The following is a 12,647-nucleotide window of genomic DNA, read 5'->3' as shown; positions in this document are numbered from 1 at the left end:
TTAAATAAATAAAACGAATTTCGTAGCGCGCGCTTTGCAAACATTCATACATACCACCGTGATTTGATATTAGGAAGGGACACCCTAAACACGTCGCTTTAAAATACCGAATCACAAATCCAATTTGTGATTTGATAGCATGTCACTGAGCTACTTGGCTTTTGTACATTTTAAAAACCTTTTTTGGGGTAAAAAAAGGCACGATTTTGCTAATTGCGCCATTTGCAACCTCAAAATATGTTTTGTACATATGCCCTATGTTGCAAAAACTATGTAATGTGAATATTACTGCCCTGTACGGGGATACTTCAGAAATGGTGTTGATGCATAGATGTGTTATGGGATGGTTTTGGTGGTGGTTTTCCCATCTGTTTCGAAAATGCAATAAAATGATTATAAATTTTTTTTAAGTGCATGTGATTTATGGAGGTGGGGGTATTGTTTCTACCTTTGTATGAGTTCAATGCCGTAGCCCTAACGATCTTTACAGGGCAAGTCCTGTCCATTTCTCATAGAATTAGAAACCAGAAAAAGATTACATACATGATCTGGGATTTCATACTTGAGTCGTGAGAAAGCAGTTTCTAGAACCGTGTAACATGGAGAATTTAGAAGAAGGCGTTTCTTCAAAATTTTATTTTGCAAGGATTTATTAAATAATTTATTGTAGGAAGCTCTTTTGCTATTAAGGATGGATCACTTCATAGATAGAGAGGATTGAGGAAGAGTGCCAGAGAGGTATGAAAGGAAACTTTGGTCACATCAATGGTTTTACTTACAAAAAAACGTATTTTATTAAATGAAATATCAAAATAAATAAATATTTAACAAATACTTATAAAAATAGACATTTAGGTGCCGATTCTGATCCGTTAAAAATGTTCCCGGTACGAATCGTATCCGGATTTGTTTCCGTACGAATCGTACAAGTCCCGTACAAACTGGCAAGTACGATTCGTATGGGAAAAAGTCCATACGAATCGCATTGGGTAAATTCCCCGACACGTCCTCGGGTCGGGAAAAGTGTTCGACACGTCCCCGGACAGTTTTACGTAGGAATCAGAAAACTGAAGTCCGAGCGCGCAAGTACGATCCGTCCCGTCCGTCCGATTGTACAACCGTATGGAAATAGACAGTCCGGAGCGAACTTCTATAGCAACCATGGAGACGTCCAAACAGGTGCCCGGTATGCACCGAACACCCCCCCAGCCCCCGTATGTACGTGCCATACCCCCAGCCCCCCCCGTGTGTACGCGCTGTACCCCCACCCCACCCGTGTATGTACGGAGCGTACCCCCACCCCCGTATGTACGGAGCATACCCCCACCTGTGTATGTACGGAGCGTACCCCCACCCGTGTATGTATGGAGCATACCCCCACCCGTGTATGTACGGAGCGTACCCCCACCCCCGTATGCACGGAGCATACCCCCACCTGTGTATGTACGGAGCGTACCCCCACCCGTGTATGTACGGAGCATACCCTCACCCGTGTATGTACGGAGTGTACCCCCACCCCCGTATGTACGGTGCGGACCCCCACCCGTGTATGTATGGAGCGTACCCCCACCCCCGTATGTACGGTGTGGACCCCCAGCGCTAAGTCTGCACCGTACATACGGGGGTGGGGGTACACTCCATAAATACACGGGTGGGGGTACGCTCCGTACATACGGGGGTGGGGTGGGGGTATGCTCCGTACATACGGGGGTGGGGTGGGGGTACGCTCTGTACATACACGGGTGGGGTGGGGGTACGGCGCGTACACACGGCGGCTGGGGTACGGCGCGTACATAAGGGGGGGTCTGGGGGTATGGCGCGTACATACGGGGGGTCTGGGGGTACGGCACATACATACGGGAGATCTGGGGGGGTGTTCGCGCGTACCGGGCCCCCTTTTCCTCACGTTTCGCGGCGTACTTCGCTTTTCCGGCACTTTTTGGGTGCCGTAAAAACTATTGCCGTCCGGAGTGCTGTCGGTACGAATCGTACTTGCTGGTACGTAAAAAGCTGCCTAACTCCATATGAATGTCGCGTATGCGCTGTCCTGGATCACATTCGTATATATTTTTTCGTCGGTCGTTTTTTTTCCCGATTCGTACAGAAATGGTGTTTCCGTACGAATCGTACTTGCATGTTTGTACGGTCTTTTTACCGGGTACGAGTCAGACGGAGAAAACGCTCCGTCCGACGATTCGTACACGTTTTTTCCAGGATCGGAATCGGCACCTTAGTATAAATACAATTTATACTTCTGTTCTGTCTGAAATTATGAATGAATACAAGTTTGACATACAAACAATAGCCACATACTCCACAGGTGTAAAGTACTAAACTGGACACCCGGTGTACAATGTGTTCAGCCACACTCATACTTCCTGTAAGAGGTTGTTTCGACAACTTCTAAACTCATAGGGGCATATTTACAAACCCCTATCGCCACAGAAACTTCACTTTTTATGACGTTCCTGTGGCGATAAACCTATCGCCTTATTTACAAGGTGGCGTTAAGCCCCTTAACCTGGCCTAACGCCGCCTTGTAAATAAAGCCCCCTTTCACGTTACACTTAGCATGAACAGGGCGGGCAATGAATGTTTTGGTGGGCGTTCCGCCACAACACCCATTGATATTGACGCTGCCCCCTATTTACAAGGGTGGCGTAAATAGGAGGCAGCACCAAATTTAAGACCTGGGAAAACCTGGTCTTAACATGGAAAAACGAGGAGAAATGGTTATTTTTCCTTGTTTTTGCTGTTTCTATGTGTGCTGCATTGTGAAGCACACATAGAAACAGCAAATCGCCATGAATGCTTGTGTATGTGCAGGAAGGAGTCCCTTCCTGCACATAAACAATCATTAAGAAAATGACAATTTGCAACTTCTATATGTGCTGCACAATGCAACACACATAGGAGTTTAAAATTGGCGTTCTGGAATGTTTATATGCAGGAAGGGACACCTTCCTGCACATACACAATAATTCCCCCCCACGCAGACACCCTTGCACTATGGTGCAAGGGTGCCTACGTTGGCGCTAAGCAGCTATATTTAGCGCCAGCGAGAGGGTAAACGCAGGGGTGGGCCGCATTCTCGTGTATACGATGCATCCAAGCATTTTCAGAATAATGAAGCCTGGTGTTAGCAGTTTTTGCTTACCACCACACTTCTCCATTCTGTTGTAAATATGCCCCATAATTGCTTCAGAAACATGAGGACATATACTAGTGATCCAAATCTATGTCAAGCACAAGAAACTGAGTAACAATGCAGCAATTGTGATAGCACCATATTTTCCAGTGTAGGGAAGATGAGTAATGCCTGATATTCCTTCAACAGGAATTCACAATTCCCAGGCATTTTTATTTTCTATTCTCCTTAGAGTCCAATACAACAGTAATCCACTTCTGATGTCCTTTTCAATCGCAGATGATCGTTCAATGTGTTGGTTCTGCAAGAGTAGGAGGGGACAGTGGATGAAGGTCAATTCCACGAATCTTAAAGATGGTAACATATTTGGATGCCATGTCATTACTGCAGCTGATTGGCCGTAGTAAGCCCTTGGAGTGGAGTTTACTTCTGAGCCAGCTTGTTGCATCCCTCCATGCATGCCCCACACTTGACGTCCTCATTCAGTATGCGGAAAAGATTGAGGATCACAATCTCCTCGAGACACTCATGGGATTCCTAGAAAGAACAGAAAGGTTCAAGTTACGAACTTTGATGAGGCTCCCTCCGCCCACTCCTGTCCTCCCTACTGCCCACTCTGCTCTCTTTGCACCATTTCATTGTTCCACCGGTCCAGTTGCAGTGATTTGTGGTTCCTCTGGGTCCTAGAATCAACCTGAAAGATAATATGAGAAAGAAACCTGAGTATTTTCCTGGATAATAATCTGTCACTTTTGTCTCAAGGCCCCATAATGCCATGCAATGTTAGAACCCTATAAGCATGATCAATACAATGACTGGTTCTTAATGCTGTCTGATGTACATCACAATGGACATAACTACAAAAAAAACATTTACTTACGGAGAAAGAAATGCTCAGGGCTGGGACGATATAGGGTACAATATACAGGATTTTGATTGATCCTAGAGATGTAATAAGTATGTGTACTGGGTCTGAGGTTATTACTTGAACAGGTCCCAAGTTCCGAATGCAGACCAAGTTTAGATTTATTACTTACACAATCTGTGGTCAGTCTTTGGCCAGTACTTACGCAGTGCCTTAGATTCTGTCGAATGGAGGCTAGCAGATCCAGTGGTTTGGACAAAAATGTGGACAGCTCAGGGTTGCTGATGTTTCTCAAAAAAGGAATCACCAGTGCCACCTTCTCTTCAGCAAAGATTATCCTGTCATGGACCCCGAGAAAATAGGAAAAACAGCTGTGATGATTGAGTGACCCACGGAGGACCTGCTGGCTGGACCTCTTTAGGGGGAGGTGCTTCTGGCCGCTGCCTGTTTCTGATCCACCTCTGGGAGCGAGCAATCTTATTAATGAAGCAACAATGCACAGTAACGCCGTTCTCTCGTGGTTAGGGGCCTTAAGGGCTGGGGTTCTCTCAATATTCAGAACAATCTTAGTGCTTGGGAGAGTGGAAACAGAGTGATGGTATAATCTCATGGGACAGAGGCAGGGATTTATAGAGAGATATGTGGATGCACTGTGAGCCCTGGTTTCATGCGTCTGAGGAATCTCCTACCATGACATGGACCTTAGGGGGCCTCAGATTTATTAGGTTCTTGGAGCATTTCCAGATAATTGGCAGCATCATCTCCTTCTCTGAAAAAATAGAAAGGTATCATAAAGAAATATTTGAAACAGTTTCAGACACCTGGTGAACATCCGATCTAGAATTGTAGGATTGTATGAATTGCCTCCACTATCAACTGCTCACTGTATATTCATGTGTGCTATCTCCTATATGATGGCCTCCATAACTCATAAGACATCTTCTCCCGAATAAATGTTTACAAGCTTTTGATATATCATTGTGTGCAGTGGATCGTTTGAAGTTCGTTGGATCTTTTCAGTCGTGTAGGATCTTTCCATCTTGATAGATCTCTACAGATCTCTAAGGTCACTTACAGCAGTTCTGTTTTAGTAATCAACTTCTAATGATGCCTGTAATGTTCTCCACGGTCCTGGCGATTCGATGATAGGAGCACAGAAGAACTCTACTAGATGCACTCTTTGGAATGAAGACATCTTGTGGTTCATCTCACAATTTCTTTCTGCAGTGTGCAGTCATAGAACTTCAGAACATATATCTGAGAAGAAAGTCTGTGCAGTTCAGACACTACTGATCTCTGTTCTGAACCACCCCTCTTCCACGTAAGTATTTATCCCGTAATTTCTGGACAGCCCTGAGTTCAGACAGTGGAAGCGACTTCTTCTGGGAGATGTGGCACTTATTTGTGATTGTCATCCTGGGGAAAGCCTCTGCGGTTAGAACAGTCATGGCACCCATGGTCAAAGTCATTGTCCATAAGATTTATGAATTTTCCATGTGAAGCTTGTTGGTTCACCGTGGTTCAGTGTAACATGTAGCACAGAATAAGGGAAGAACTATGTTGCCTATAATACCTTAAGGTGCAGATTACCCTAGTGTGAATGGAACCGAAAGATACTCATGGAAGCCATTTTGTGATATCATGCGAGGGCTATCAGTTTAACCACAACACATCTGCATTACCAACTGGTCTTCTCGTTACTTCTTAGAACTATACAAACATAAATCAGCAACAAGTGAGGTACATCTAAGTGAAAGAAAAACAGACCAAAGATAGTTGCTGTTTGGTGATGTAAGGCAAATATATACCAACATCAAGGAACATTCTATGTTCTCACTTTAGAATTCACTTTAACAGCAGCATTCTTCATGACATTATTGAAGCATAACCTTACACTTCCTTCAAATGCAAAGAGATCTTACCCTCAGTTTTAGAAAAACCTTTCCTATTACCTGGGACAGCACAGATATCTCTTTGTTCTGTCCAGCTCTGCCTCTGATGTTGCTTGTGGCAACACAAATATCCCTCTTCCTGCAGGGTAGCTCTGGTTCTAATGGTATGTGCGGCAGCAAAAATATCCCTCTTCCTCCAAGCCAGGTTTGACATTGATACCGAGAGCACAGATATGAGAGCACAGATATTCAACTTTTTCTAGGTCATCTATGACTCTGATGCTCTCATTGTCAGCGCAAGTATTGTTCTATCTCCATTTCCGGTCTAGCTATTCTTTGACAATGCCTGTGAGAACACAGCTACCCTCTTTGTCCAAACTAGTTTTTTCTCTGATATCGTCTAAGACAGCAAACAATTCCCTCTTTCGCCACCTCAGCTATGTCTTTGATTCTTTCTTTGACAGCATGGATGTCCGTTTTCTTCTATTTTAAAGTCTAGATTTTTTCTGATAATGTCTGTGACAGCACAGCTATCTCTCCTCCTCCAACCCAGTTTTGACTCTGACATTGCCTATCACAGCACAGGTTTCCTCTTTCTTCAGCCCACCTATTTCGCTGATGTTTCATTTGACAGCTCAAGTATATGTCTTCCTCCATATCCAGTCATTCTCTTCTCTCATTATGCCTGTGACAGCACAGCTATCTCTCTTCCTCCAATCCAGTTTTGGCTCTGATATTGCCTATGACAGCACAGATATCCCTCTTTCTCCAGCCCAGCTATTTCTCTGATTCTATCATTGGCAGCAGGGGTATGGGTTTTCCTCTAGTTCCACTCTGGCTCTCCTCTTATGATAGCTGTGACAGCGCAAATATCCTTCTTCCTCCAGTACAGCCCTGACTGACTACTGGTATAACAGTTGACATTATATTAAGGTGACGCTAAGCAGTAGCTAGGCACCAAATTCCATCACTTGGACTTATAAATTGTATTTCTGCTGGGGAAGACAGCAGACAAATGACAAAAAGGTTTTTTGCGCTTCACTCCAAAAATCCTTGCACTGGAGTGCACAGACATTTCCCTCTAAGACAGCTCCATAATTGATGCTTTCAATGACAGCGCAGACACCTTTCTCACTCTTGGATGGCTCTGCCTTCCAAAATTGCCTGTGACAGCAGAGCTTTCTTTCTCCCTTCACGTCAGCAGTGCCTTTTATCCATTCGGTACAGCTGTGCACGTAATGCATTCTGCTACATCACAGACTTACCTCTTCATCCAGATTAGCTCTGCCTCTGGTATTGTTTGTGACAGCAGCATAGTGACCTCTCTGCTGCTGAATTCCTCATCCATGGTACTGTGCGAGAGCACAGGTTTCTCTACCACTTCAGTACATCTGTTCCTCTCACACTGCCTGTGACATCACAGATTTCACTCTGTATTTAACACAGTTTCAAAGTCAAGCTTTCAATGACTCTGGCGATTTCTTCCTGCCTTCAGTACAGCTGTGGATGTGATTTATACCACAGCAGTAAATAGTTGTCCCTCTCTTAAGTGAGATGGGCAGGCCAGGTAATGCATTCTGTACCGGTGTAGATCTCTCTCTATTCAGTGTGACTGTGCAGGACAGAGATTTCAGTCTGCCTTCTATAGCACTGCATGTAGATCGTTCAAGGACAGCACAGATTCCACTCCCGCCTTACTACAGGGGTGCAGGTGATGCATTATCTGACAGTATATATGTATCTCTCCATTTAGTGCACTTGTGCTTTGGAGAATCCTGTGAATGTGCGTTTCTGTCTCCCCTCGCACATCACTGCTTCCAAAACCCTGTGAATGCACAGAGGCAGTGTTCCCTTCAGTGCATCTGTGTGCATGAGAATTCCTAGAATCATGTGAGTGCACAGCGATCCCTGTGCTCAGTGCACATGTGCTTCCTGGCATCCTGTGGATGCACAGATTTCTCTCTACCTTCATTACCTCTGTGCTTCTCAGGACCCAGTGAATGCATAAAGCATAGCTCCCTTCAGTACATCTGTGCTTCTAAGAATCCTGTAAATGCACAGATGTCACTCTCACTTCAGTGCATCTGTGTATCTGAGAATGGTATGGCTGCACGGGTTTCATTTCTCTCCCTCTTCAGCACACATGTGCGTCTGACAGTCCTATGAATACATGACTTTCTCTCTCTGTCTTCTGTACAACTGTGCTTATGCGAATACTATGAATGCACAGATGTTTTGCTCCCTACTTTACACTGGTGCTTCTGAAAATGATAGATTTGATGCTCCCTTCAGCACATCTGTACTTCTGAGAATCCTATGCATGTACAGATCTATCTCTGCCTTCAGTACACCTGTACTTCTGAACATACTGTAAATGCATAGATGCTCCCTTCAGAACATCTATGCTTCTGAGAATCTTGTGAATGCGCCGATTTCGCTTTCTCTTCTGTGCAGCAGTGCTTCTGAGAATGCTTCAATGCACAGATTAATCGTTCCCTTCACTAGAGCTGCTGATAATCCTGTGAATACATATATTTCTCTTCCTTCAGGACTTCTGTGCTGCAGAGAACACTATGCATGCATAGATTTGCCGCTCCCATAATCTGTGCTTCTAAGGATCATGTGAATGCACAAATGTCCCTCTCCCTTCTATATACACCTAAACCTCTGAGAATCCTGTACATGCAGAGATTGTGTTTCTCTCTCTCTTCCGCACCTCTGTTTTGCTGGGAATCCTGTCGAATTCACAGATGTCTGCCTTTCCTCCTTAATGCACAGGTGCCTTTTTTAGTGCATCTGGGGCTTGGTGAGAGCCTGTGATTTTACAGATTCCCACCGTCCCTCATTACACCTGTTCTCTTGAGAATTATCTGAACGCACGGGTTTATCTATCCCTTCAGCACATCTGTGTTCATGGGAATACTGTGAATACACTGATATTTCTTCCTTTATTTCATCTGTGCTTCTGAGAATCCTGTAACTGCACCGCTCTCTCTCTTTCTCTTGTCAGTGCATCTATGGTTCTGAAACTGAATTAATGCACGGGTGCCTTTTCAGTGCATCTGTAGCTTGGTGAGATCATGGAAATTCACAGATGTCTCTCTCCCTTCCGTACATCTGTGCCGCTGAGCGCTGAGACTGCCGGTGAAAGCACACCTTTTTTTTCTATAGCGCTGCGAGAAAATTAGTCTCTCACCTTTGTGCCCTCTGGTCTTAGGGTACTCTTCTCTACACTGCCCCACCCTCCCTCTTGGCCCCTGTCCTCCTCTGAAATCCTCCATTGATCCGCTCTTGTACCTGCAGCTTTCCCTTTAAGAAAAGGTAAACGCACGTTCCTTCGTGTTTACCTTGATGGGGAACCCCGGATGAATGCCAGAGCGATGAGGCCAGATAAGGGAAAGCAGGGCTGTGATTGGAGGGAGAAGACAATCCTTCGCATGACGACACCTCAGGTAAGAGCGGGAGGCTCGACATCAGCAGGGCACCTGTAGTTCTTCTTTCCCGCCACCGGACTCTACATTCCACCCGTCACTTTTCTGTTGCAGCATTTTATTTTCCTGTTCTCATTACCTGTTTTGCGCTCCAAGAATCTGTCAGTGTTTGTAGTGTTGTCTGATGAACCAATATTCACATTCTACTACTTGTTTGTGTTCACGCAGTAAATAGAGAGACTGTCAGTCCTGAGTCCTCACGCCACCTCAGGATTCCCTGAGGCAGCTTCGTATTTTTTTTAGATGAGTTTACCTGGCACAGACCGACGCTGAAGTGCACCTGTCATAATGTCTTGCCTCGAGCTGCCTCATTCCTCACACGTCACTACTTCTCTATTGAAACACTTATTGTACCTGTTATTAGAACACTGCTGAGTACGTAATCTATGCCCTGGGGCGTTGCCAGCCACTTTATTCCCTCAGAAGGGGTCGAAGGTCTAGTTTTTGTTTTCGTTACACAATGTGTCATTCGAAAATTGATATAATGAGAATTTAGTTTACCAAGGGCAGTGCTGGATTTGGAAAACATTTCTTCCACTCTCCATGTATTTGGGGTCAAGGTGTGGCAGAGGATATAGTATGTAGTCACGAAGGTCAGAGCTTGAAAATCAGATTCTGACCCACAATTTACATATTTAAAAACAAGTCTGCTGTAATGAAATTGGCAACAAGGACAAACCTGACAGCAAATCTGTTCTAGTGCTTAATTGGTCATAAAGAGGGTGCGTTTTAAGATATCTTCCAGGGTTAAGACACCTGCTGCAAAGCTCTTTGTGCGCCCAGCAACGTTGAGGGGATTATAATAGAGGTAAGAAAACTCTGGTGCTTAACAGTTTTGGGAGATTCCTGTGTTTTGTCTAATCACAGTTTTGACTCATAAGGTAGCATAGAGGTTCAGTGTGCCTGCTGCAAAGCATATCATGTAACATGTAGATCACAGATTTGTATTTTATGTAGATAGGCAAGTGGGCTACTGCTCTGGACAATGAGATCCTTTTGTCACTCCCAGTTCATAAGTTGCAATCATTCTAATACAGCACAGTGATCTGTTTGCCAGCATCAAGAAGCTGTATGCAGATTGCCATGGTGTTTAGATCGTTATTGTTTTTTTTCCGATCGTTTGTCATTCTGATATTGCAAAGAAGGGCTCACCTGGGAACAGTGGCAGCTCCTTCGCTATGGCGTAGGAGCGTCGCCCCACTGCTTTTGAGCAGTGCAAAGAAAAGGAAATATAAAATGATAATAACTTTGAGTTATTATCTTTCAATGTTTCCTTTGTGGGCGGGTGCGGGGGTGGGCGGGGCTGCTCTGTTCTCGAACTAGGGTAGAGGAGGAGTTGTTTGCCCTCTCCTAAGTGCGCAATGACTGTTTGGTCGCCGTTCTCGGCCCTCCCAAAAGAGTGATGCCCACTTTCCCTGTTCTCCATGCAGGCTGCATTACAGCCTGCATGGAGAACATACCCAGAATTCCATTCCTTGGTTGAGCGCCGAGATGCAGGACCCGGCGGCAAGATGAGTGTGTATTATTTATTTATCTTTTTATTTGCATTGAGCCACCCTGTGCCCCCCCGCGCATCCCCCACCCCCACCTCGCGCCCGCCCCACCACCCACGAATCATGCCAGCCACCGCTGCCTGGGAATTTATAAGGTATTTTTAGAACAGACAACTCCAATCATTGTGTTATGTTGTTTATTCTGAGTTTGTGTTTCGCACAATCTTTCACAGTTAAAATGTAATGTCTAAATGTATGGACCATATGTGAACCCTACACCTTATGACCCTCATTGTGTTAAGTAATATTTCCTGTACATTCAATCAATCAATCAATCAGCCATTTGTATAGCGCAGTACTCACCCGTGAGGGCCTCAAGGCGCTGAGGGGGCGGGGGGGGTAGCAGCTACTGCTCGAACAGCCACGTCTTGAGGTGTCTCCTGAAGGTCAGCAGGTCCTGGGTCTGACGCAGGTGGGTGGGGAGGGTGTTCCACGTCTTGGTGGCGAGGTAGGAGAAGGATCTGCCGCCGGTGGTGGTTGATTTGCAAACTTGTATGATTTATTGTGTCTCTGGGTGTGAACTCAAGTGCTCAGACACTCTACACTGGGATCAGCAGCAGTATAATGAAGCTAAATAAAGAATACATTAATAGGTGCCATTTAAATCAATATTAATGTACTAACTCATACACAAAAGAAATCTTGCATTCTTGCAGTACGTGCACATCTCTTCCATAGAGGGGTGAACAAAGCCAAACAGCTGCCTCCAAGTCTTCGGGCCGATTCACAGAACTAACTTAAGACAAAATCCTAAACTTACTACTTTTGGTATTCACAGAAGTTAGGATTTTGTCTTAAGTTTGTCTTAAGACTAACTTAAGACAGACTTAAGACAGACTTGAGACAGACTTAAGACAAACTTAAGACAAACTTAAGACAGATTTAAGACAGACTTAAGACAGACTTAAGACAGTCTTAAGACAAACTTAAGACAAAATCCTAACTTAAGTCTGTCTTAAGTCTGTCTTAAGTCTGTCTTAAGTTTGTCTTAAGTCTGGCTTAAGTCTGGCTTAAGTCTGTCTTAAGTTTGTCTTAAGACAAACGTAAGACAAAATCCTAACTTCTGTGAATACCAAAAGTAGTAAGTTTAGGATTTTGTCTTAAGTTAGTTCTGTGAATCGGGCCCATAGTTTCTCTAAAGTACTTGTGAAGTGATAAGCTATGTGCCTTTGTTTCCTTCCATTGCATTGGCATCTAGGTGTTAGGCTCCAGATGACTCCCACTAAGTATAATGGGGTTGCCCTGTGTCCCTCTGAACCTGGGTTTATAAGTATAAACTAAAATTGGTCCTGTTAGGTGTCACAATTTCAGAAGAAATTGTAAAAAATGCTTTTTTATTAAGCATGGAAATGAAGGGTCCAATGATGACCCCTATCAGGCTGTGCGCAAGAGCAACTATTAGTGATTCCTTACTTGCCTCCACACATCGAAATTCTTAATGTCCACAAACCACAACACTGAAGATTACTTCATCAATAACATGTATTATTCTGGCTGTCCAAAACACACAGATTATATATAATGCAATCAATTAAACTAACATAACGTGGAAAATCAATTCTTTTTACAGTGTTTACATATACAGACATGAAAACATGAAAGCCACAAGTAGTAAAATGTCCACAATTGTGAAGCTCAAGGTACTCTTGTATTGTTTCCTTTATATATTTTTAGGATAGCTGACGCAGGACACTTGAT

Source organism: Triturus cristatus, chromosome 9, assembly GCF_964204655.1.
Source record: "Triturus cristatus chromosome 9, aTriCri1.1, whole genome shotgun sequence".
NCBI lineage: Eukaryota > Metazoa > Chordata > Amphibia > Caudata > Salamandridae > Triturus > Triturus cristatus.
The sequence above is the reverse complement of the archived record's forward strand: the minus strand, read 5'-3'. Positions refer to the sequence as shown.